The 27,669-nt window shown below is 39.4% G+C and overlaps 1 protein-coding gene and 1 long non-coding RNA gene across 3 annotated transcripts in view; one reads left to right on the top strand and one right to left on the bottom strand.

The window, feature by feature from the left end:
- The window catches only part of ST6GAL2 (ST6 beta-galactoside alpha-2,6-sialyltransferase 2), a 171,608-nt gene that overhangs the window by 5,389 nt on the left and 138,550 nt on the right, over window positions 1-27,669 (top strand). The gene's annotated exons all lie outside the window — the stretch shown is intronic.
- On the bottom strand, window positions 12-27,669 carry LOC119701012. Its single transcript, XR_005256980.1, has 3 exons — window positions 27,258-27,669; window positions 9,058-9,122; window positions 12-1,816 (listed from the first exon to the last, which is right to left on the bottom strand). It is a non-coding gene; the product is annotated as an uncharacterized LOC119701012 (long non-coding RNA).

Here is a 27,669-nt window from a genome sequence, read left to right as displayed (position 1 = left end):
ACAAAATTTAAAGGGTGTACTCTGCCCCCCTTTAAAGAGCCAGAAAACATCTCTCAGCTGAAGTAAAAACATTCAGTGAATTGATCTATGATTAATTTCATTCACACCAGGTGCATTACATCTGGTTCTAGGGGCAGCACAGAGTAAACAAGGGCTGTTTCAGGGGACAGGGTACCTGTACAGAACAGCTGCTTTACATTCTTACTTCTCTTGTTCTCCACTGGGAGCACGATGAGGGGAGAATACAAGTTGCAATAGTCCCAACACAGGACAGGGAGATAAATATAAAATATTAGTCTGAAAAAACAACACAGAAAGTTTACTGGAAATTATTTTTTTATGTTGAGAAAGACGGAATAAAACTGACCGCCTCTCTAGATCAACTAAAAGCCTAATTTATGATGACAGCCTTAAAAAGAAACTCAAATAGTGAGATGCAAAAAGGTCTCCTTCAGTTAGTTCTAACAGAATTGTTGTAAAATGCTGCAAGATAAATCCTGATCTCCCCATCTCATAACTCTTGTTGTCTTTTAGAGTCATTCAATCAGAGGTCAATAAGGTGACTGAAGCCAAGGCTCAACACAGAACAAAACTCCCAAGAGGATTTTTCCAAGCTGCTGTCTTCTTGCTAGAGATTCAAGAAGCTCCCTAGAAGTTACTATTAGAGCAAGCACACACATTCTGGCACATTACAAAGCACTCCCGTCTTCTCCCTACATACAGGAAATCTGGCAGTCCCATTTGCTGAAATTGCTGCTTCAGTCCTCTTTTTGGGGCATGTCTGGTGTCAAGTTGCTTCCTGTTGCAGAGTCCAAACGTCCCTGTTGAGTGCTTCTGAGATCAGATCCCAGGAGGCAACAGCTCTTACCTCTGAGGTTATCCACAAGCCCACTGATGAAGCTCCAGGGAAATAATTATAACCCATTATTCTCCTTTCCCTATGCTTTGAGACAGCAAATTTCCTTTTCTCTTCAGTGACACAGTATAGTTGGTCACTTTCACAGCATTATACAAAGTCATTTGATGATGAAAATGCTCAACAACAGAAGAGAGCTTATTTATTGATTAAATCTGTAGGGAGCTACAGAGGTTACTTGATGTTGCTGAAGCTTACAGGATCAGTACTTTTCTGCTAACAAATTGAAGAACATAGCTTTAGAAATTGTAAGTAGATGCAATGTTAGATTTTAAAATGAGTGTTTTATTTCTTTATGAAAATATTGCGCAAAGCAGGCAAACATTTATTCTGCTATGTTCATTGGGAAGCACCACAAATATGCTTTCCAAGGCACTATAGATGCAATGCAGATACAATGTATTGCCTTACTTTCACCAAAAATCCCCTTTGAATTTCCTGAGCATGTTTTTCTAGCTCAATATCCCTCAATATCAATATAGACAAGATCCATTAGCCAGGTGTGTTTGAGGAAAAATTAAGGACCATCATATTTCCAGATAATGTATCTTAAAAGCTGATCTCATAATGCAAAGGTCAGATGAAACCAAAATACTGTTTACAGCAGTGCTCTTTCTTTTCAGCTCTGAAGTTATTAAAGGCATTTAGACTGAATTAATTTAAAAAAAAAGGAAACTCTGCTTGACTAGCTTAAGGAGTACCATGTGGCATGTAATTTGGATTGCTGAGTGATTTAGACAAGTAAGCTGCATTACTCATCCATCTCATTTAAGATACATAGATTTTGTAATCTTCCATCTGGATTTTCAGACAAACTTGGAGTTGCATCTTGGTGATTTGAAGAAGGCTGGAGAAGATGGCTCATCTTAGAATGAACAAAGAAGGGTGAAAGCTGTCCAACTGGAAAAAGAGCATATGACAGAAAGCAAAGCTGGTTACAGCAATAAATTTTCAATGTATTTTGAATATATTTTCAAATTATTTTCAGTGACAGAATTATTCTTTTACTTTGTTTTCCACAGCAAACAATCCCTCTGTATTTAGTGCAGGACCCATTTAGAAGCAGAGTGGCACACTGGTTTCCAGCACTCACAAGCTTTGTGTACTCCTGCTGTTCCAGCTACAGCATCATCATATCAACACATCTGAAATCATGAACAAGATCCATTAGCAAGCAATTTCAAGCCTTCTACTCTTGGGGTTGGGGAAAGGAGGAAAGAGGAAGATTATTTTTAAGGGAATTTAAAGGAAGAACAATACTACCTTTAACTCATCGTCCTGCAGTGCCAACATCATTCATTTAAATATGGAATACAAATTTTGCTTGCAGAAATAAGGGTACTAGTAGTTCAAATTCCTGTGTTTCTACTCATTAACTAGTGCATGGAGGCTATTTCCAGGCTCTCACTATCCCTTACACGATGGAGGCCAATCTATCTAACCAACCAATCGACAAGAAAACATTAGATCTGCCCATCTCAGTAGAGGTGAGGAAAAAATCTCCTATGATAAGGCTGCAGCTAACAAGGCTTGAAAAATTATGAAATGAAATGAAATGAAATGAAATGAAATGAAATGAAATGAGGAACTGAAAAAAAAACCAACACAAACTCAAAACCTAAACCCAAACAAAACCAAGAACCCTAAGTTCTTCAAAACGATATTTACAAACTCCAGTAGCAAATATTTCTAAGGCATTTAAGTATTTTGAAATTGTGTGAAATTTATTAGAGGGAAAGTAGTAACATCTAATTTGTTAATTTTGGTTTTGGAAAACCACTGCAAGAAATCCTTAGCCAAAACAATCTCTGGAAATAGATACTCCACAGAGATAAAGAGAAATGCCACAAACACCATTTCTCTCCCATTGCCTCAAATGAAAGAACAGTAAGATAGGAGTGGCAGCTTCTTGAAGCTCATTTTTTCCCATGAGAGATTTTTCTGGCAGCAGGAGCTCAGGAAGGTTCACTGAAGCATCATAGGAAGGCTAGGAATACCTGCTACTTGAAGATGGAACTTGGTGTGGGATAATCTAAACAGATTATTGTGAAGGGTGCCTAGAAGGAGGTCATTAAAGGCTCCATGGTAGGTACAGTTCAATAAAGCTCCACAATTGCTTTATAATTCAAAGGATCAAGGGGACAGGCTTGAGCATTAAAACTAAATAAAAATAATGAGGTTCTTTTGGTTCTAATTGCTTGTTTGGCAGACTGGCTCACAGTGAGGTGAGATGAGCTTTGTTTAGTTGAACCATCAGCCTAATGTCTTGCCAAGTCCTAGGTACTGTTTTAAACATCAGGCACCTGGGAGCTGCTGAAGTCAGAGAGTGCGTGAAGGCTGGGTGTGTGGGACTGCACACCCACACCAAGAGCCAGGGGCAGCGCCTCACTGAGGGTGCAGTGACTTCACAGGGGAAGAGGACTGGCCCAGAAAGCAAGGATGCTGGCACATGCTTCTTTGGGCCAGAGCACCTGGTTCTGAGCCACAGGAAAGCTGAAGGCAACATCAAATTACTCCTCTCTGCCTTGGTTTTAGTTTTTCCATTTTTCATATTGTGTTAAGGAGGGTCTGAAGTGCTATGTGTTCCCTATGGGTGGTGGTGGGGTCCCACTCACATTTGGACTCCCTTTTGCAGCAGCAGAATCTGAGACTTCCATGGAGCCGTGAGCACCCTATAGTGCAAAACAAGTGGCAGTGGTTCTCTGTGTCTCCCACCTTCCCCAGTGGGGCTTGGCAGTATGGGTGAAACAAGGCACTGCTTTCCACAGGCTGAGGTTTGCATTAAGTGTAAGGTGAGAGCTGTGGCATTAGCTAACATGACAGACATCCCTCCAGAGATGCAGAAACCAAGATGTTTGATACCAGTGAGAGTACCAGACCTGCTGAAACGCACAGAATTTTGCATGGGGGGGGTGCAAAATGAAGATGATGGAGGTGAGTTTCCTTGCCATTCCTGCCCTAAGCCATCAGGCTGCATTAGAAATAAAGACATGCAGTGCTTTGGGCCAGGCAGCTAGGAGTAACTCTGAACTAAAGGAAATAGAATTTTTGTGGAAAGCATGGAAACTGTATACATGAAAAAGTGGTATGGTGAAGTTAGCACTACTGTTGTTTGACAAAGAAAGAGCTGCCAAGCAGAAAATATTTTTCTTGTAGTTCCTCTGGTGATATTTTGGTTTGCAGTGCCTAGAGTCCAGGCAGCAGCAAGGCAGGGCCAGAAGCAAGAGGAGGGACTTTACTCACAGCACAGATTGTCAAGCCAAGTGGTTCAGAAATTGGTGGTTCTGTACATCCAATAAACGCTAATATATCAGAACAAATTCAAAGCTCTTATTTCACAGATCCAGAGCAAACAAACAAACAAAAAAGAAAAAAAGAAAAGGAGTTACCAGTGTGAACACAGGGTAATTTGTGTTTGACTTGGCCCCAAAAATCATGCTGTGAGTTTCTTAACCTGGCAGCATCAGCTGTGATTTTATATTGAGAATAGTTATGGAAGTGTAGATCTGTCAATTAACAGGAACAAGATTGTTGACTGTGCTGCATTGTTTAGACATTGTAGAAAATTTTGTACGCACCATGTGGAAAAAAAAAATTATGCTGCTAGTGGCAAGAGGGCACTCAGAAGATGTCACCATTAAAGTTGTTTCCATGAAATTTTCAGTTTTGGGGCTGATGTTTTCAATCCTAGGAAGGTACAAGCTTTGAATAATCACAGAAGAATGAGATGCATCGAGCAGAAGTGTGAAGCAGCTCCACGCATAAGAATTTAGACAACATTTCACTTTCACTTTAATTTATTGCAGTAGCTTCGTGTTTTTGTAGAGTACGCCCCCCTTTTATACAGGATGTAATCTGTTTGAAAACACTGAGTTGCATGATGCCTTGCATATTTACAGGAGTAAGTCAAATATTTTAACACGTTTAGATAGGATAATTTGACTAACATTCAATTTTTCGTGCAAAACCTTGCAGGCAAGGTTTTCGAAAACAAGAATCCAAACACAGGCTTCTGAGGCACATCTATATGGGTCTATATAAGTAAAAGTACTAAATTCTAAATATGACTTTCTAGGTTTAGCAATAAGGTGCAATATTGAGTTGCTGAAAGCAACATAGCTGCATTAGGAGGGTATGTTCACCTCGATGGAGACTTTCTGAACAGCACCATGCTGCTTCCAGGGTCCACACTAGCCTGGATAACCTCACAAAGCCCTGTGTTGTGCCACATAAATGCATCCAAAAAGAACTCTGCTTGAAAATGTGACATCGAAGTTAGCAGATCATGTTCGGGTTTACCATTTGTGTTTCAGGACAGTCACATTTCTTATTGTCCTGAATTTGGCTGGGACAGAGTTACTTTAATCTGTAGTAGCTGGTACAGTGCTGTGCTTTGGATTCAGTATGAGGATAATGCTGATAACACACTGATGTTTTGACAGTTGTAAAGTAGTGCTTATCCTTAGTTGAAGGATTTTTCAGCATCTCATGCTCTGTCAATGAGGAGCTGCATAAAATGTCAGGAGAGAACATAGTGTGTACTGCTGACCCAAACTGGCCAAAGGAGTATTTCATGTCACAGAGCATCATGTCCAGTACCTAAACTGGGGGAATTACCCAGAAGGAGCCTATCTCTGCTCAGGGATGGGAGGGGTATTAGTCAGCGGATGGTGAGCAATTCTATTGTGCATTGCTTTTGTCTCTTGGGTCCTGTTATTCTTTCTCCCTCTGCTTATAATTACAATTATTAATATTATTAGCACATTTATAATTATAATTATATTTTGTTTCAATTATTAAGTTATTTTTATCTCATCCGATGAGGTTTACCTCTCCGTTCCAGTTCTCCACCCCTCTGGGGGCAGGGAGGAGGCAGTGTAAGAGGCGGTAATGTGGTGCTTTGTTGCCGGCTGGGATTAAACCACAACACTTATCGTTGCTGCAGTGGAAATTTAGGACACACAAGTGTTTTGTTCTTCAAGGCTTGGCTCATAAGACTACTTTTTGACAAGCTGTGACACTGTTAATGCCTATGGAAGTGCTTACACTATGAGTAACAGCTAGTAGAAATAGTATGGATAATAGTTAACTGCAGAAGCAGCACTCTCTTTATTTAGTCCCTTGTCTGGACTATTTTCAAACAACTACTGTTTATTGTCATTATTGGGTTCAAAAACTGACTTTCTTTGTTCTCTTTCCAAAAAACAGAGTAAATCAGGTCTGACATTCGAAGCAGTGTATTTACAGCAGCAGGGAGCATGTGTCTCTGGAGCGTGGCTGTAATGAAAAACAGAGAACAGCAAAAACTCTGGTTATGTTTGTCACCCAGGGGAACAGGAGAGCAGGATGGCTTCCTCATCATCCTATTCTTCCTGCTTTTTTTTTTGCAAAAACATTTTGAAATGGAATATTAAAACAGGTTGCTCCTCTTTCAGATTTAGGCCTAAGGAATTTAACATAGAGGTATTAGTAACTGAATATTGCAGCCACATTGGATGTGTTTTGTCCCTCCCAGGAAGGGAGGATGCACTAGTTGTCACTGTTTCATTAATTGTTCAATTTCTCCCAGTGGTAAAGGGACAAAATTCTAAATTCCAACTGGCAGGGTTTGCAGGGGTGTATAATTTATGAGCCGTGAGAAACAGGAAAGATAACTACAATCAGTATGAGCACAAGAAAAACATCCAGCTTGCAATATCTGACACACAGCATAGCTGCCCATGCTTAGTTATCACACTGCACATATTTTTCACTTTCCCAAAACCTAATTCTCAAGGTTGTGTTGTTTTGTTTGTGTTTTGGATTTTTAAAGGACTACATTCTTTTTTTTTAGGCTGGAAGGCTCCTCAAGGGAAAGAGGGACAGTGTGGAGAGAACAGGATTGAAAAGGTTTAAAACAAAAATTATATCTTGCCAAAACCATATCAACTCTATTGAATATTGTGGACAGAGAAGAATATGTAAAAGCAGAGGTAGGATTTTCACGCTAGATAGCTCCTTACTAGAAATGGAAAAGATCTGAAGAAAGACAGGCAAGGCAGGCAGCCTTTCATAAACAAGAGAGAAGAAAGGAAAGCAGAAATGTGGGGATTGTGGGTACACAGACCTATTGTTATTAGTTTTTAACTTTTCTAACCAAGCTTTTTGCATTACTTGCAATATCACCAGAACACAAGCCAGGTGTCTGCAGATTTGCATAGACCTACATATTTTTAGTGATATCTGAACCACTGAGCATGAGCAGATAGGAGACTTTCACTCTAGTGTCACACCACCCTGAAAAGGTTTCACTTGATGAACAACCTCACAGCCACTCTCCTAAGCTAATCTAGTCCTCCAACTATCTCCTCTCCTAAGTTAATTCTAGTCCTCCAACTTCACTTACTATCTCCTTCAGAAAATCAGGAATCTCAGCCCACTCCTAAAGCAAACCAGCCTTGAGTTCTGTACAGCTTGGCTAGATATGAACATAGATACCATCAGTTTCTTAGTTATGTTATATGTTTCCAATAACTTTCTTAAATAAGAAGCATCTGGTTTAAACAGCACAAAGCACTGGTGCCAGCATTGCTAGCAGGGCTTTGGCAGAAACTGTGGTCTCTGTTCTTGGAGGTGTCGTGGGCTGCAGATGAGAATTTATGTTGTCACGTAAGGAGCTCTAGCCTGGCACACAGATTATTGGTGCAATTCTCTGTTCATACTTTTATTCACGCAGAACCTTTTTCTGGGGTTGAAGACCTGAGCAAAAGATGAAGCAGACTTCAGCTCAGCATCTCCAGTGTGTGTAGATAACTGAGAGGTGATACCTTAACCTATGCAGCCCCATGTCCTCCGAGCTTGCTTCACCCAAGATGATCCCCTCCCCGAATGAATGTGGGCTGGCTGGGAGAAAATGCTGTTGAAGGGGCCACAGGGTCTGAGTTTAGGGTGGACCCCACTTGCTGTCGTCAGAGTTGAAGCACTCTCATGGACAATGAAGATTTGCTTTCCTCTCCACCACCTCTTGGGGAATAAAATGAAAATTCATTTAGCTTGACTTACTGCATTTTTTTATGTGTGTCTGAATTTCACCTTTAGGTAAGAGTAATGTTCATGAGCCTTTCCCTTTAAAATTATATACTTATCTTTAAAACATAAAATATGCACTCATAAGCAACTCTGATGCTAGATTTGTTAGACTATCATCAGTCCTGCTGGAACTATTTCTAATTGGTGTGGCAGGCTTAGGTTTCCAGATTGTAGTCCATGCATTATTCCTCCGTACTGTGCTGGAGTAGCGGGCAGGGTGGTAGCACACAGAATATTTATCAGGATGAATATAATGAAGTCTTGAAGTGAAAAGTGCAAGAAAGGAAAATAAATATCCACTGGAGCAATATGGACCAGTTATTTACTGAAAACATGATAATTTACATATGAAAAAGCATGAAAGAAAAAATTATCTTTTCCCAGCACAAGTAGTACTTTTAGCTGATCTGCTGTCAGAAAATGTTTCCTAAACTAGTTTTATTTAAAGTACCTCTGAAATGGTAAACTGTCTAGCAATCAAGGAATCAGAGTAGTTAATTTACCTTGATTAGCATGGTACTTTTCAAGTGCTAATAAATTTTAACTTCTTTAAATTTTAACTTCTTCTTTAAATTTTAACTTCTTCTTCCAGTAAACTGGAAACACCACATAAATTGCTAGAGCAGTCTTAAACTGCTGATCAGTTCTGAAAATAGAAATCAGTGTGCATTTTTATACTATTCTCTTTCAGTCATTGTCTGGAATGTCTTTCTTAACCTTGAACTGTGAGAGAATTTCTGTGTAAAATAGGGGAAAAGATGCCACATTTCAGGATTGCAATTTTTAGTTATAATATGAATACGTAAGAGATATGAAGAGCAAAAATGCTTTTAGTAAGTAAGGTGCTCATAAGTGGCTTTTTTTTCCATCCAAAGGGCATTCCTACATGTAAAGATATAATGTTCTTCAAGCATACAGTGCAAACTTCTGGGTATGTTACTGTAATGGGTTTACTGAAAAGTTCAGCCAAAAAAATTCTTGCTCTGAACTCCTCATTTTTTGTAAGCTTAGAAGTATCCAAAGAACACCATGAAATAATTGATAGTACCACCACATAGGAGTTTTCTACGTACCTCTTTCATTTTCCATGTTGTCACAAATAAGACAATCATAGGTCTTTAGGAGCATAGAACTCTGCCTGAAAATGATGAATTTGCAAATGTTAAAGGATAGACACTTTTTAGCAACCAAATCTAGTCACCAGCCATCTGGACCTTCTTCCACTTAGACATATACTAGAAGAATAGAGAGACCAACAGTTTTCTGTAAAGAAGAAGAGTCCCACTCCTAAATTAATTAATTCATTCTGTTGTAATATACCTACACATATTTTTTTTTCTGTTTGTTTCAAAAATAAACCTGTTAAACAAGTTAGCAGAAGGCAGACCACAGATACTGATTTGGCAAAAAAAAAAAAATCCTTTATACTGGAAAGAAATGTCACAAGATAGATCAAGTTCTGTGAAAAAATGGTAAACAGCCTGGTGCAATGTGCAACAAGCAGAAGAGCAGTGCTGGCTTCCCCCAGAAGACACTGGTGCATGACAATATTTTCTGATTTAAGCAAGTTAAGTAAAGCAGCCAGTGGCTGGACAGTTGTGCCTGCCCAATCTTCCTGAAATGGCACCCAGTAAGGCATAGACTGTGTTAAAACTGCTGGTAGTTATATAGATGCCACTTAGGTATATAAGTTTTCCTGTTCTTCCTGGACAGCCCATTAAAAAATTCAGAATATCCTTTTCAGGCTATATTGCTTATTTTTCAGGAGCAGCCCTCATTTGACTGCTTGTAGAGCCCAGAAAATCACCTCATATAGGAGCTTTTATTTATGTAATGTGCAGACTTCTCCCCTGCATGGTCCAGTATTGTTTGAGCACCATTTGGATCCTTGCTGGGATCTGTCTTGGCTTGTGGCCCTGTATGCCAGCGCTGCACATTTGGGGCCTGTGTACTGGGGAGCACTTCCCTGACATTCCCATTGCTCCCAGCCGTGGTGTCCCAGTAAAACATGTTCAACTCCATCTCCTCAGACGCTGATTCATATGTAACCTACCTGACATGAATTAATCTAGGACCTATGGCTGCCTTTCTCTTAGTTCTGCTGTTCCTATATGGACATGTGATTTTCCCAATGTCCTCACTCAACAAAGAAGTTCCTATTAATTTCTGTTTGGCTGGCCAGGGAGAGCCTGAGCTGTCTGCCACTGTGCCACTTTGATTTACTGGAGACATACACAGCCTAAGAAAATGCAAACTGAAAAGCTTTCTTCTGATGCTATTTTTGTGCTCTTTTCCTTCCAGTCATGTGTTATTTTCCTTCCACAGTCTGGAACCTCAGGTTGAGCTCCATTGTAGCTTGGACAGCAAAAGGCATAAGAACTTGTGGATCCTTCACATTCATCAAAATGCGAAAGAAATTGTGTCCTTCATTTGTTAAAAGCAATGTGATTTTCACTTCCCAGACTGAGGAAGGCTGGGATAAAGGCTGAGAAAATATAGTTTAGAAAACAATGTGTTTGTGTCCCAGAATAATCATCATTAGGGGAACTCAGTTGTTTGTCAGTAACTGGTATAGTAGATGGGCAAAAAATATCAGTAATCTGAAATATCAGAATGCTGTTAGTAAACATTTGATGCCCAGAAAGTGAAAGTAAACATGCTAATAAGTTTTCCTGCAAAGGGTGATACACTCCTATCAGACAAGTTTCAGCATGCCCTGAAAGCTGATAAACATGGGCTCTGGCAGGAAATGGATGTGTGGGGAAGTGCACGCCTGGGACAAGCATTGATTCCTGAAATGCTCTGCTCTGCTCATGGACAGTGATTATGAGACTCAGTGCATTCATTTCTCTCAACAGCTTGATGAAAATTACATCCAACAATGTAAAATTAAATACAAGTTAATCATCATTAGGCTATTGGTCATAGCAGCAAAAATATAAGCATTGTATGTATTTGAAAGATGGAATAGAGGAAAAGAAAGTAGAAGAGAGGAATTAAAGTGAACTGAGAAAGGTTGTAAAAGGAGACGATTTAGAGAAGACTGAATGGGACAAGAGGAGACAGGAATTCAAGGAAATGGACAGTAAAGTCTCAAGAAGGCACAACCTATATAAAAATTGTCATACCTGATCTGTGCCACTGTTTTGGACACCTAGCATTCTGTTTCTTCTAAAAACTAGGATTAGGTGTGTCAGAGGATGGTGCATGAAATCTGTCTATTGAAAACCTGCAATGTAGTCAGCCTATCAAGGAGTTCTCCTCTTAAAAGAGATTATTTGAAGTCCTGAAGCATGAAAGATGGGTAAGAACTGAGGTGCAAATAAAAATATAAGGTGGAGATAATTGAGGGAGTGAGGAAAAAACAAACTGGGATATAAAAGGAGCCCAAAAGGTCATAATTTGTTTTCCCCTGGTGCTGTGCTTTAGAGATGATCCAGCTCAAAGTCTCCGTGCTTGACTCCTGTACAATATGCAGAAGAGCACATTACCTTTCATGAGAATGTTTTATATAGTTTTATATAGTTCAATGTTGTATGATTTCCAGGTTACTAGGTTTGGTTCTCCTTGTAATTCTATTTTTTAAACAAATCTAAGTATTTTTGAACCTAAATGACTCCATGATTCACTCTGTAATCCTCAAAAGATTTTTTGAAAAATGTCCCTGTCCCTTGCTTATATCTTCTCTGCTTATTAAAACTAATCTGAAACACATTGGCTTGACTATACTGAAGTTTCTCATTGCCCTTTAAAGCTCTTATTTAAAATCTGCAATTTGCACACTTTATGTTACATACTTTAGTATCTGCTGTCAGGGCAGGAAACTCTTGACTGATATGCACTCTGTATAGACAGCTATCAAGCGACCCCACCATGAGCAGCACTTACCCCAGGCGGAGTTCCAGGCAGGCAGTTCCAAGAGGCAGTTCCAAGGCAGTTCCAGGAGGAGTCTTAGCTTGGTAACACCAAGCTTCCCTAAGGCTTTTTCATAGAGAGGGAGCCTGTTCAGGCTACACCTCTCCAGAGAGCCAAGCAGATGCTGCACTTGCTTACTTTGCCAGAACTGCTCGTGGTACCTGAAATAAAATACACGAAGCTCAGAGAGACCACAGGAACAGCATTATCCAAGTATTTTTACCTTAGCAATTCAAAACAATGCAAAACACAGCAGCCCCTGAAGAGTAATTTCTTCCAGATGAGTTCCTCTCATGATGGCCCTAGCACCAGGATATAAGAAGTGACAACCAGACCAGGCCTTATGCACCTCTGCATGCCAGATATTTCTTGAGGAGGAGGGGAACTGGGGAAGAGAAGCTGCTGCCTAATAGCATCCAGCTTGTGCAGAGTGAAGGGCATATATTTGAACGGTTTAGTACAAATACATCAGCTCCTGGCAGGATATTGAAACTGATCAGTGGGCCCTGTGATCAGCATATCAGAGCTGACTGATGTGCCAGTAGTGTCAGTCTGTTGTCAGGGGTAATTTTTTTTTTTTGTTTATGGTTGTCACTTCAGCTGGGGATTAGATACCAGACCTACTAAATTTGCAGCATTGTTACCTTGCTGTGGACATAAGCTTTGAAACGTGCCTAGGACAAAAAATATTATTACACTGGAGGAAATAGTTCCTATATACATCCTATATGGCCCAGATTTCTTCAGTTTCTACACTGTAATTTGCTTATCCTTTAGTACAAACTTTACTTTCAAGGATGTAACTGGAATAGCATCATATCAGGGAATCTTATTCAAGAAAGCATGCAATTTCTTTGTATTCAGAGGAAAAAAACCCTTTAAAGACAAAGTGAAAAAGAGAGCTAGAAAAGTTTCCCATGTTACCATACCAGATTTCCCCTTTACATTGTTGATTTAAATGGCATTCCTCTTTTCATATTGTGTTAGTGTTTCAACTTCTGCCCCTCCTTGAGGTTAGCTTCTGGGATTTTGCCATTTATAATCCAATGTTCTGCTTCTCTGTTCCTAGTCTTGCTTACTTTGCCCAAGCCTGTAAAACCAGATGTCCATCTTGCCATGACAAATTTGCTCAGGGTTAGCAGGATAAAAAGTCTGAGACAGGAATCATAAAGAAAAACAAATACACAAAGACATAAACATAGTTTCTCCTCAAGCACAGCTAAGTCAGATCTAGGATCAGTCTATGTTTCAGGCATAGCTACCACTGTTTGTGTTTTGGGGACAGAAGTGAAGTAGTACTGGAGGAATTTGAATATGCTGTACAGAAAACACACTTGTTTGTCATGCACCTGATGGATCACCTCATCACATGAATGTCTGAAAGTAACAGATTGCTTTTTCTCTGAAATTCAGATTAGAAATTCTTTGCAAATGAAATAAAGGAATGACTGTTTTCTAAAAATAGTAAATTTGTTTTTTTCTGTGATAAACCAAGTTATGTGGACCCAAATTAACAGCAATATGTTTCATATTTTCAGTTCTTACTACTATGTGCATCAATTCACAGGATGCAAAAAAATTAAAGTGCAGGAGTAGCATTTTTTAGAGGATGAAGAAAAGACGATAGTGTTTCTAGAAAACAAGTTAGTTCTTTGTACAAAGAAGTGGAGGAGCTGGGGGACAGAATGAAGGATGCTGTGAACCAACTCTCTTCTTCCTAAAGTGAATTGTGAACATTTGCATCTGGTTTAAGTCAAACATTAGTTCTCATGAACTGGAAAGGTGCTTTTGTGGAACAGGTAATAAGCCAGGACAAAATCCCCCCAGTCATTCCTTGACAGGTTTCCTGTGTGATACTGAATGTGTTGCTTCGAGACTCATCCCAGCTGCCTTCAGCCTCACCAAGTTAGTCTCCCTTAAACTGCTTAAAAGGAGAGATATGGACATGTCCAGTAAGTAATTAATTCCACTGCTCTGAGAAACCTCCTAAAGTCAGGATGATCTGCCCAGCAGACAATTTGGCAGCTGCAGCCTGGCATCCAGCCAGCCCCCAGTGCTGTCTGCTGCGGCGGGCAGCTGTCCAGCGCTACGTCCTGCTTGGGACAGCGGGATCTGCTCAGGCTGGCAGCTCCTCAGGACAGGCTCTGTCTCAGGCAGCCTGCTCACAGAGTGTTGGGTGTGACAGTGCTCTGGATGTTGCTGTGAGTCTGCTTAGCAATTATTATTAACTACAGAGTAATAAGTGAATAATAGCAGCAGAGTGTTGCTTCAGGCTTTGTAAATTCAACTTTTATAGCAGGAGGCATCTCAATGCGGAGAACTACTGAGTGTGAACAACCATTTTAACATCCTCTGTTGTTTTGTGTCTCAGCCTCTGACATTTACAAATCCAGCGATAATAAAATGAGGAAAACTGGCCCCACCAAGTGAAATATGCATTGCTCTCTGTCTTTTTTACATTTCATGGTTGGAAGTTCAGTGTAATGAATCTGACAAGGTAAAGCTTTCCAGATCACTGTTATGCTGGTTTCTCTGGGAATCCTGATAGCACCCATGAAAGTGCACCAGGAGTAGCATGTGACTGAGCACATCCAGAAGGCTTTCACGGTTTGTTCAATCACACTGAAAAGTCCCACAGGGGTGGTTTAATTAACCAGAAATGTACCTTTTCATTTAGTCACTTCTGCTCCCCACATGCCCTTTACCCCTACTGCTGAACCTTGTGTGTATTCAAGCCAGGAAAAGATGGTTTGAGACAAGAGGTGTGCTCCCAGGAGTGTGGCTAACCCACAGCGCTTCAGCTGATGGACAATGGTCAGTGGAGGCTGCCAGGTGTCATCTGTACTCTTGTACTCTTAACCACACACACATTCCCAGCTTGTCACAGGAGCGCAGAAAAACCTTCTCGCAGTGAGCACCATGGTGGTGGCTTCAGCCAATGCCACTCAGCAGCTGGGGCGAGAGAGAAGCTTTGGCATGGCAGTGGGTGGTAAAGGCTTAGGTGGCAAGTGGAATGGACAGACCACTCCTGCTTGAGAGAACATGTCCAGGGATGTGATGTTCAGAACACAGCCTTAGCCTCTTCTCAGTCTTTACCTGTGTGTCCTCAGATAAAGTTCACCCCATATTCCCTCCTGCAAATGAGGATGACATAATTTCCTTTCTTCTTTCTTGCCTCTGTTCTCTGTTTTCATCAGTGGCCCATCCTCCTGTCATGGTGCAGTGCAGCTTTGGTGGGGCCACTGCTGAAATAGAGAGTATTGTGGTTTGTTACAGCCCTTGTAATTTAACCTGACTGGTTCCCGACTTCCAGGGGCAGGAATCACCAAAACCCTATTCCCATCTCTGCTACAGGCTGATGTGGAGCAAGTGCAGCTCTCTTTCTGATCTGACACAGATTACAAACCAGGTGGCTCTGACAGGTCCAGACTAATCCCTCATGAGATGTCCTCTCAGGAAAGTCACAACAGCACACAGTTTGGCTCTATCTGTACTAATAGTACTCGACACTTAGAAAACCCAAGTTATCAGAGCAGAAGTAGGTTTTCAGATCAGGCTACTCCAGTGGCATACTGAGGGGAAATCTCTCTTCTCCTCTATGCCTAATTTTTGTTAGCACTGCCCCTTTTCACAGGCAAAACTGAGGCACACAAATTGGGCTGAGAAGTAGTGTTTGCCACTATCACAGAGGAAGATTTCTGATCCAAATCATTGTTCTTGAGCTGGCCTTGAAATTTTGAAACCCTTCTCATGTAAGTTGACATTCACCCCATTTATTTCCTGCCTCAATTCTTAAAGAAATTAAATTTTACAGAAATAAAAGAAGCACATTGAGAATGGATGCACGTTTCATTTACTCTAATTATGCACAGTGAAAAGTTTCCATTTCAGCAAACCTCATTGATATTCTGCTGTGAACTTGACTGAGGGAAAAAAAAAGCACTAAAGGAGATTTTACCAGTCAATTAACTTTAACTAAAAAAAAAAACCCTTTTGTGGATTTAAGAATATTTCACTTTTCACTTTAATTTCCTTCCACTCTTGCTATGACTACTGTAATGATAAAACATCTCCCTGGATCACCATGAGATTCTGCAAAGGTTGTAGTACCTAATACTCTGATACAGGAGCTGGCGTTATTTTATGGATTAATTCCAAATAGCAGGATATCATGTGTCAATATTGCACTGGGCTTTGTGTTATATGTGAACAGGACACCTCTTAGGCCTTTGGGAGAAATACTTATTTCTCTCACAATGTGGTTAAATCTTTCAATATTTCGTGACCTCTGTCACTAATGCACTTAGACTCTACATGATCTTTACAAACAGTGTTCACAAAACTTACATATATGGGGATTTAATAGATCTGAGAGCAAGCTCAAGAATCATAATGTGAAACAATGAATAATTTATTAGAAAATGTAGAAAACCTCAACGAGAAAATGAGACAAGAGTATTTTTTACTCACAAACTGTATGAACATTGTTCTCTTACAGGTAGAAACTTAAAGTCTGCTAAGACTTTCTTTATCACTATCAGTAATACATAAATTGAAAACAATAAAATTATATTTTTGCAAGTTTTAGTATCCTTGCTTCCTTCTCAAACAAGGAAGAAAACATTCTGAACTAAGCCTACTTTAGTAATTGTCTGTGCCATGACAAATACAGTGTTGTCATTGTTTTCTGCTTTCCCAAATATGAAAAATTCTTCATTTAAAATTATTAATTTGTATCAGTGGCTTAAAGAACATAAGCGCTAATATTATTATACTGCTTAAGAGCCTAAACACTAGAAATACAAAACTAACAAGACACCAGAAAACATGGTAATCACTGTAAAAAAGAGAGAATAATGCAATTATTTGGACTTGGTCCATATATGTATAATCATCATCCTCTGAATTTTTTTTGTCTGCAAAAAAAATTTCCTGATTAAGAAACTGAACAGAATTTCCCTCAGAATATATGACAAAGATAGGTCCCTGAATTGTGCAAATACAAATCTGAGATGAGTTTGGGAAACTTGTCTTTGTTATGAGTAGATGTTCATCTTGGTCCTTTTGAGCTACAATATGCTGTAAGATTCCTCTTTCTGTTCAGCACAGGCTCAAGGTACCCTCCCCAGTGTGCCAGCAATGAGTTCACACCATCCTCACCTGTCCTGCAGCAAGCAGAACTCCATGGTGTGCTCCAGGCTGAATTTGAATACTTTCATCTGCGTTCCTATGTGTCTGTGATGTCCCAACCTTAAGTTTTTTACAAGTTGCATCGACTAAGAACAGCTTGAGACCTGGGCTGCTTTATGTCTATTCCTTTCTTGCAGGAATACAAGTTGCCCAAAATCCCCACAGCACCAGCTCCTTCTTCACCAGGCCACTGACTCCAAGGGGACATCTAGACAGATTTTGCTGCAGATTTCAGAAGTAAATATTGCAATATTGAAAGCATGGGCCTCACAAACTCAAAAAAAAATCTTTATATGCTTTACATGCTTTTCAAAGGGGACACCTCTATCTAGTCTTGCCCTGATTCCATAATTGTTTTTCAGCCATCCCCTTTTTCTGATACTACTAGCAAAATAAAGCAAATGAATTTAAACAGATTTACTAACTTGAAGTTATTGAAAGGGTTTAAGAGAAAAATTGAAATAGTATCATATTGGTATAGCTTCATGGGTTTTTTAAACTTTTTTTTAACCTTTTTTTTTTTTTTTGTGCTGGAATGCAATAGCACAGTACTGTAAATTGCCACTAATAGTTACTGATGCAGCTACTAAAATATTCCCCACTGAATTCCATATAAATTTGTCACTATGTTTCGCCTCTCATCCAACAAAGTATGGAGATAGTCCTTGGTCCTCCTTTTGTTGCTGATGTGTTTGTTAATGAATGATAAAAAGTGTTGAGAAACAGGTGTGACAGAGTTTAAAAAAGCAACAAAATAAATACTACAAGATCAACTCATGGAAAACCTTGAAATAGGGAAATAGTGAAATAGGGAAAGCCATTATGGCCAAGGGTAGGAAAGGAAACATCTTTTAAGAATCTCTGCACTATTTCTTTGTGCCAAACAAAGAACTACCTTCCTATTCTGGGTGTTGCATAGAAAAGTGTGGCATTTGAAGCAAGAGGAGAAGTTTCGTATGGTAAAGCTGTGTGACATCTGTCAGTTAACATTTTTTGAGGGACAGAAATGAAGATTTGTTTTTTTCTGAAAGTTTTAATCAATTCATTTCGTTTTCATTGAAATGCTCTTTTCCACTGAAAGAAAATAAGAGGAAAAAATGTAAGTTTGTTGTGACATTTTCCAAGTGAAATTAAATTTTTCAATCAAGATTTTCAATTTGAATTTCCCTTTCTCTTCACTCTTTTTGGGAGGAGAAAGGGAAGTGCATAGATTTCAAAATTATTGCAACTGAAAAGAGATGTTTCGGTTGATTATATTAATATTTGAAAAAGTAAATGAGAAAATGTTATTCAACTCAGTACATTTATTTAACACAAATTTGGGGTTGATTTTTTCTGAGTTTATTTTTTATTTCTCTCTGGAACCACCAACAACGTTGTCAAGAAGACTGTATATTATTAATGTACTACAAAATGCTCTTGGAACAGAACTCCAGAGATTGTGTGAATTTTCTGCATATGGTAAGCAAGAGTGAAAAAAAACATTTACAATGACAATGCCCCAAATTATTTTGACTCCACAGTTACTGTAACCTAATGACATGTTTAGGATTAAAGAAAATATCCAGTTTTGCTGCACCTCATGAATAGCAGCACAAACCCCTTGCTGCCATGCAACTAAGTATTTTTCCTTGTGTTTCATTCCTGCAAAAGGGACGAATGAGCCCCTGGACTTCATGAGATTTGTTTCTGTCTCAGATGAGAAATATAATTTTATGATTGTGACCATTTTGTGTTCAAAGTGGAAAGCTTGCCAGCTGTGTTACATGAGAGCAGTTGTCCAAGCAGTATCCCAAGTCCTGAATATGAGCAAAGAATAATTATAGCATCATGTTGTGCACTGTAACAATAAGGGTGTGTCAGTGTTTCAGTGTAAAATTTGTGGACCAAATCCTCGTGACATCACTGAGGAGCTCAATGTTTTTGTCCTCAATGAAATGCTGTCTCTGAATTTTATATCCTTGACTTCCTTGAAGAGAAATTAAGGAATGATTGTCAGATTCAGACTTTTGTGCTTATTGCTCACCCTGAACTTCAGTTAAGAGATTTTTTTTTTAAGTATCTTAAAAAGCAGAGTACATTGGTCTCTAGCCATACATCACTCTCACTGAAGAAAAAATTATTTTGGATTTACACAGTTTTCCTTGGCCTTATTAGATGGGCACTTCCAGGAAAGAAGTGCCAGCAGGATTTATTCTGTAATTTAAAACACTAATTTATTTGTAGCCCATGCTGGTAGCTCAAAGGTAAATGTAAGAATTAAAAACCAAAACAAATAAACAAAAAACACCACCTGTCAAAAAAGAAAGAAACAAACAAAAAAGCATAGACATGATTGAAGGGAAAACAGAAGAGAGGTGGGAGTACTTGAAGGCTGTGGAGCAGAAAGAGTTAGCAACAAACTAAAAAAAATAATTGTAAAATATTTTTTAAATACAAGAGATGAAGTTAATTGCACCTCAGTGTCCCGCCTCTGAGTATGTCCAGAGCCCAACACACGCAATGCTTTGCACAAGCACTCCCCAGACTCCCAGACATCTGAGGCTGAAGGACTTTGGAGCGAGTCACACTTTCTGTTTGACCATATCCCTCAATGGATTGCTTCTCCCGGTATATTTTCCCTTTGAAACCATGCAAACTTCTGGAGTCTTAAAAAAACTCTTTCAAGTAAGGTCCCAGATTAACCACCCCTATTTAAAGAACTTTTTGCTTCCTTTGAGCTCTTTTCCCATTGACTTCATTGAATGCCCCTAATTGTGTAAAGAGTTGGACCCAATAGGTTACAATCCCTCTTTACTTGTGCCATGCTATTTTATGCCATCAGAGACTGAAACTCAGATTTTAGTTTTCAAGTACGTAGGTGTTTATTTTGAAATTAGTACTTTTCAGTACACTGATGGTTTGCAAAGCTGGTGAGGCCTTGCAGCACCTATGGACTTCTCTGGAGCATGGGTACTCTGCATATTGGAAAAATCTGGCTTGCGGTAGCATGTGAAGATGCCTGATCTATAATGCCAACAATTTTTTACAAGACCATTGCAGGGATAGATTCTGGATGAATTCTACAGAACAATGTGAAAATCATGGTGTGTCTAAATGGGTTCACCAATAACATGCTGTAAAATCAATAGATGCCAGTGTTAACCATAATCCTATATAATAACAATGGGTTTTGTATGCTTCTAAGTACAATAGAAAACCTAAAGGAGGGAGATCTGAAAGATCAAGAAAATAACACACACCAAGGAATAAAAATAATTAAGGGTTTGATTTCTATCCATATAAACCGGGAAATTTCAGAGTTAAACCTGCATTTCCTTTCTTAAGTCATCCTTTTTTTCTTCAGAATTTCAAAAGTCTTTCAAAATTCATAGCTTAACTTGCAATTACTGCCTTATACTCCATTCAGCCAGGTAAAGTAATACAGCATCATACAGAGGTTTACTTGTATGTAGAGATGAAGTCAGACATTTGGCAGCACTCTAACATAAGTTTCAAGGGGTGTTTGGTATGCAAGTAATTAGTTTGTGCAGACAGATGACAGTAGAGCCATGTAAATTGGCATTTCCTAGAGAATGGCAGGATCAAAGTGAAGAGTTATCTTTTGACTTAATATAATTGTTCTCAATATTGGCAGATCATTTGAACTGAAGGTTTAAGCCCTATCAAACCATCATTTCCAAAGGCCAGTTTCAACTGAACATGGCCTTAGTTGCCTTAACTAGCACCACAAGATCACTAATAAGGCATTGGCAATTTAATTCTAGTGTGCACAAATGATTCAGTCTCTAGCAGACAACTCTTCTGCATTCTTTTTTGGGTTCTGACCTACCTTGGAAAAAACTGTACTCATAAAATGTTGGGAAAATACAATTACTGGATGACGGGGCTGCCAGGGAGTGTAAGTGCTAAGTGCAGAGGTACATGCCCAAGAAAAGATTAGCTGAATCTTACAAGGTGGAGATTTAAATATTTTACAGATCATTATCTCTGCCTCTCTTTGTTTGTTTGGGGTTTTCAGTTTTTGTTTGTTTGTTTGTTTGGGGGTTTTGTTTTGTTTTTGAATTTTATTTCCTCTCCCATACCCAGAGAGGAGAGACTGCCAACTATTGTCTAAACTCAAGCTTTTCAGCTGAAAGCTATTGACTTCTTAGAATCTCACCCAAGGTCCTACTGCAGGTTTTAACTTGTGGAGAGCTCTTGTCTGATAGGATTTTTGCTGGCCAGAATTTAAGGAGGACATTCAGCCAGGACATAATTATATTAAAAGAATTTTAATATAATATTAAGAGAAATATTCCTGGCAAACATACTGAATCAAAATTACTGTGTTGTGTTTTCAGGCCTTTAAAAGGACACCTAAATGAGTTCAGTAGAATAAATCACATTTCCATAGGTGATGAAAGACCATCCTTGAGATGCTGCTGTGACTGCTCTTGGGGAGGAAGCATGTGTTAATTTTGGTTGCTTTGGCTATAAGCAAATTCTCTACTCCCAGAGCCCAGCAAAATCAGAGGAGATTAATACTTCCAGAAAAGGATGTAAAAAGGAAAATACATGATAGCAATAATGTGAAAAAAGGGGATAAAAATACTAAAGAGAAGAAAATAGGAAGTATTTTATGATAGGGTGAAGAGAAAGAGCTATGGAGCTATGTGAGGTATAAGCAGGAAGGAATGAGGGCAGATGAAACTAGAAATTGTGGCTCTGGGAGAAAAAGTCATGGAGGAGAGAACAGGAAATGATTCAAAATAGCATGTGGGAAAGTCAAAGTAACAGGAGAAATCCTTATAGAAGGAAAGTTTACTTGAGAAGAGCTGATAAACAATAGAAATCTTGTGAGACTGGAGACATGCAATTACCAAGACCTTCAAAAGGCAGGTACTTTGCATCTTTGTATCAATAAAAAATGCTTTGATGTTGAAACTTCTTATAGAAATTATGCCTTTTTGTTTTGCTCCTTTTTTTTTTTAAATTTCATGTTGAAAGTACAAGATATTCTCCATTAAACCATGTATTTTCTTAACTGTCAGAACAAAATACAAGCATGAGACTACACAGACCAAGAAATGCAGTGCAGAGCAATCCAGTGTTCCACAGTAGTTTTTGTGGGTAATTTCTTTTATTTACCTAGGTGAGATTAGCTGCCTGTGAAAATGTTTATCTTCATTAAAATGCAGATATATTCACCACTGCAGTTTGTATAGAAGTAGCCTATAAACATATATTCATGCAGCCATGCATAAACTTTAGAAATTCACTGGAAATATTTTCTGGAACTGTCATATTACTGTTCAAACCTGTTACTTTTGCCATTTCCATAACTAAGTTTTGGAACACTCACGTATCTGCCTGCTTGATGACAATGGATTAATTAGCTCCTCAGAGAGTCAAAACAAACAAACAAACCAAAGTCAAGAAAGCAGGAAATAAGGAAACAGAAAAAGAAAGGAAGAGAGGCATAGAGGCATAGAGAAAGAAAAGAAAGAAAGAAAGAAAGAAAGAAAGAAAGAAAGAAAGAAAGAAAGAAAGAAAGAAAGAAAGAAAGAAAGAAAGAAAGAAAGAAAGAAAGAAGAAAAAGAAAGAGAGAAAAAAGTATTTGATTAAATGTGCTAGAAACAACTAAGCAATTAAAGGAAGACAATGAATTCTCAGTAATTAGCTTAACTGTCTTCTATGTAGTGAATCTATGAGGGAGAAGATATTACATGGCATGCCTGAATAAATATGGTACCCTTCTGATGTGAGGACACCCTTAATTTTTTATTTTCTTCTAATTTTGCATACTTTGTCATCTCCATATTACGTGTGACAGTTTTATTCACTGTAAGTCTTAGAAAAACATGGTAGACTATTCTCAGTTATCACTGGAATAAAACAATAATGGGTTTTGTTTACCTACAGAAATAAGGATACTCTTGAACTGGATTTATAATTTGATATATGGAATCCTCAACCACTCTCCCTGTCCCAAAGACAATGATAACAAGATACATCTTCTGGGGAGTTTTTTATCTGTAGCAGCAATCAGTTGAAGTCTGTGGCAGGGATTTAATTTTGTTTGTGTCGATGTTGTTATTAAAACAGCAGGATTACTTACTAAATGCTAAGATAGGTTAAACTATTGCTATGGAGCACTATTTTAGGAGACTGAGAATTTAGGAGGTGACATTTTAAAAAGCATTTCTCAATGTCACTCTTAGTCAGATGTTGAGAATTAAAAAGGAACTTGCCATTGTTTCCTTGATTCGTGACTAGTGACCAGAGTTGCTGAAGCTGTTTCTTGTTTACAAACATGTATTTGTACATAGCAGCTTTGCTAAAAACGTTTTGTGATTTAGAATTATGATGACAGTTGAAGCACAAAGGTAGAATCCAGGTCTCCTTCAAAGACTAAACATTTACTTGGAGGTTTTCACAAAGATATAGAGAGAGCTGATTCTTTGAAGTACTGTTCTAAATCTTCATGGTTTTACCTTGGCTATCTACGTCATCCCCATTGAGATTCCCCTGTAGAACTGCAGGGGCTTTTGTCTCTGCTCCCTTTGGCTTGTCTTTACTTCTACTCTCACTCTAAGAGTCTGCAGTTCTTTCTTATCTTGAGATGCTTCAAAGTCTCCATTTCATGCCAACACTTAGAATGCTAAGCATTGCTGATATTATAAAGATCAACATCTTATTCTAGTGATAACTCCACACTTAGAGAAGTGGGAGTTGGAGAATTATTTCGGATGCTTTATATCTGACTTGAAGCATAATGTTAGCTTCCATTTGGAAGAGTGGCTTTTCCGTTTCTTACATATATTTGTGGATGGATAAATGAATGGACTTCACTCCTTAATGAAGATAAATATAGACCACTTGTATTCCACCACACATGCCTGTTAGTGTGATCTTAGTAGAAACTTGAGATACTGAAGATGTCTGGGTTTTTTATTTCCCCCAAAGAATGGACAAAATTACAATGTGGGATATCTTGAATGGAATTAATTTTAACAACATATTTTACCCAAGGTGAGATCAAAAAATAAGAAAAGTATTACTCCATGAGAAAAAGACCTTTTTCCTGGGAAAGTGTACCCATTTGTCTAGTATGTTCCCAGAACCTGAGGGCCAACCTGAGGACAGATAATAAGCTGCACACTCATATCTGTTCAGCTGGAATTGAGAACAGGGCCTTCTTTGTACTAACATGCAAGTACCAAGACATCATTTGGGATTTGAACAAAAAAATGCAGTACATGCTGCTTTATGCACAAATCAGCTGTCAAGATCTGAAATTTTGTCTCCAAGTATCCCTTGACACTACAATAAAGGATGATCCCTATGAAGACAGCTTGATGAACAATATGATTCTGCAAAACTTGATAACAAGTAGTGAAAAGAAATTATCATTATTGGCATTGAATTAAACAAATTAGTCCTCTTGTAGGTCTTAATACTGCCAATAATGGAAATTATAAGCCTTGATCTCTATTGTGATATAGGTCAGATTGGTTTTGTTGTCATCTTAAAATCTATTATCACATAATTTCAAATAAATAAGCACAAGAAATAAATGACTGTCTTAACTGCTGATCTAAGCACGAGTCTGATTTTTCTTCCACTTCAAAGCACAGAGATCAGGCATAGCTCTGCATGCTCATTACCAGGAGAAAGCATGAGGACTGATGAGACTGATGCAGTGAAAAGGAAGGATTGATGGGACCTAGAGGAACAGCAACATGCAGTCTATGTAGATTTTCTTTAACATGACTAGAGAAGGAAAACCATTCAGATTTATATATTTAGAGATTCATTAAGTTTCAGAACAGGCAATCCCTTCAGTGTACTTAGAGAGGCAATGTGACCTTTCCATTCTTGATTAATATTCTTCTGTTTACACATGGAAGAACAGCATTAATCCTTTCAGCTCTCTTCTTTCTGTGTTTAATGCGTTTTACATGAGCTACTTCCTCAGCTACTTCCTCAGCTACTTCCTCAAACTACCAAAATTCATATTCCTCTGATTAGATTTAGGTAATCTAAAAGTTTTTATAGCACCTCTGCTTTCCAGAACTGACCAGCTGTTTTTCTTTACCCATCTTATATATATAATTATACATACATATATACATACATACATACATATATATATATATATTTATATATATATAAACACACACACATATATATGTATATATAACCACTTGGAAATACATCAAAGTATTTACCAACAATTTAACTAATAATTTTCATTTTTCAATTCCTCCTAGCTCCTTGTTGGACAGAAACTTTCTCCAGCAATGATTCTGTGCTTTTTTCTAGGTTTGTTGGTATGAGTCATACTGGAATCAACCTAGACTTGGCTACTTCAGAGTCATTCTTATCTGTCATTGCACTCAGATGTTAATGAACTCATCTGTTTTAAGCCTCTTACCACAGCAGACATCAAATTTGCATTTGAGAGGCTGCCTTCAATCCACTCATCAACCAGTTTATCTATATATGCTTTTACTTGTGCCAAGGCTTTTTCCTACTGCCAGACTAATGTGTGTCTAGGAAGATGTTTGAAGCCAAAGGCTGGTCATGGTAGGTGAAAGAAACAAAAAGACTGAATGAACTTGGGCCCACAGTGAGTCAGTATCCTGGAGAAGCTGAGAAACCTGGCTGATGCTGAACAGCCAAAATAGGTGTCTGGACCTCAGCAGTAACCTGGTGGTGAGAGGAAAGTCTCCAATAGGTGCTGGGAAAGGATGAAAAGTTATGGGAAGATACCAATGCATGAAACATCATAGTACGAGTAAGAGACATCAGACCGTGATTAAATGGAGGGCTGCAAGAGGAAGATTTTTTTTAATATGTTTGAGAAATAAAATAATATTTTTATCATTGTCAGGGGTTGACCTGGTTGGCCCAGGTGCTCACTAAAGTTGCTTTGTCCCTCCCCTCCTCAGCTGGACAAGGGGACGGAAACACAACAAAAGGCTTTTGGGTCAGGATAAGGGCAAGGAGAGATCACTCAACAGTTACCATAATGGAAAACAGACTTGATTTGTGGAATCTAGTTTAATTAATCACCAATCATATCAGAGCACTATAATGAGAAGCAAAGCCAGGTCTTAAAAACACCCCTCACCACTCCCTCTTTCCAGGCTTAATTTTATTCCAAACTTTCTACCTCCTCCTGCCAACAGATACAGAGGGACAGGGAATGGGGGCTGAAGTAACTTTATTATGTTATCTCTGCCACTCCTTCCTCCTCAGAGGGAGGACTCTTCACACTCTTCTGCTCCAGTGTGGGGTCCCTTCCATGGGAGACAGTCCTCCAACATGAGCCCTTCCCATTAGCTGCAGCTCTTCACAAACTGCTCCAGCAAGGGTCCCTTTCCAAGGGGTGAAGTGTTTCAGGAACAGCCTGCTCCAGTGTGAGTGCCCCACAGAGACTGCAGTGTGGCCTCCTCTCTCCAGGGATCCACAGGTCCTGCCAGAGGCCTGCTGCCATGTCAGCTTCCCACAGGGTCACACCCTCCTTCAGACAACCACCAGCTCCAGCACAGGGCCCTCCGTGGGCTGCGTGTGGATCTCTGCTCCACCATGGACCCCCACGGGCTGCAGGGGAATCTCTGCTCTGCTGCCTGGAGCACCTCCTCCCCTCCCTCCCTCCCTGCCTCCCTCCCTTCCTTCCTTCCTCAATGACATTGGTGTCTGCAGGGCTGCTGCTTTCACATATCCTCACTCCTCTCTTTGGCTGCTGTTGCTGCTGCACAGCAACTTTCCCACTTGTTAAATTTGTTGTCCCAGAGGTGCCAACAGTGTCATTGATGAGCTTGGCCTTGGCCAGTGGTGGATCCATCTGTAAGCCAGCTGGCATTTGCTCTGTCAGACATGAAAGAAGTTTCTGGCAGCTTCTCACAGAAGCCACCCCTACAGTTCCCCCTGTTGCCGAAACATGGCCATGTAAACCCAGTACAATCATGCAGTCTGAGTTAAGCAGTGAGAAAAGCAGCTATCAGCTATCATTGTTGGATTTTTTTTTTTGTTTTAGTAATTTAATACATTGGCAACACAAACTTCTGATCATTCATTCAGGTAGTGAGACAAGAAAAAAAAAGAGAGCACAGACACTTGGAGCACTTCTCATTCCACCTCCTCAAATTCCCCTATTTTCACCTCAAGTTATACTCACTTTGTCTCAGCTCTGCTTGTGAGGCACAGGAGGTTTGTGGTTATGGGCATGGTGATTTCTGTCTGTTATTCCATGTGCTTTGGGGGTCTCTTGTCTGTTGATATCTGCTTCTTGCTGATTTTCCTCTGCTGCTCTTTGTTTCGGGGTATCCCAGCTATGGCGTGGTCACCCGTGGCTCTAGTGTCTTCGCTGGTGTCCCTGCTCTGGCATGGTCAGTCCTGGGGCTTCTCCCACAATGGCACACCTCCAGCCTGCCCTGTGCCCAGCTGAGATTCAAGGGTCACCCTGAGCCAGTCTTTGGGCACAGTCTGGAGTGCTGCAGTCTGCAGATCCTGGCTGTGTCCCAGCAGGCTCCGTCGGAGGCGTTGCACTGTACCAGGGCTGCCTCGAGCTGCTCTGCTGCCTCCTTGTC

This window comes from Motacilla alba, chromosome 1, assembly GCF_015832195.1.
Source record: "Motacilla alba alba isolate MOTALB_02 chromosome 1, Motacilla_alba_V1.0_pri, whole genome shotgun sequence".
In the NCBI taxonomy this organism is placed as follows: domain Eukaryota; kingdom Metazoa; phylum Chordata; class Aves; order Passeriformes; family Motacillidae; genus Motacilla; species Motacilla alba.
The sequence above is the reverse complement of the archived record's forward strand: the minus strand, read 5'-3'. Positions and strand labels throughout refer to the sequence as shown.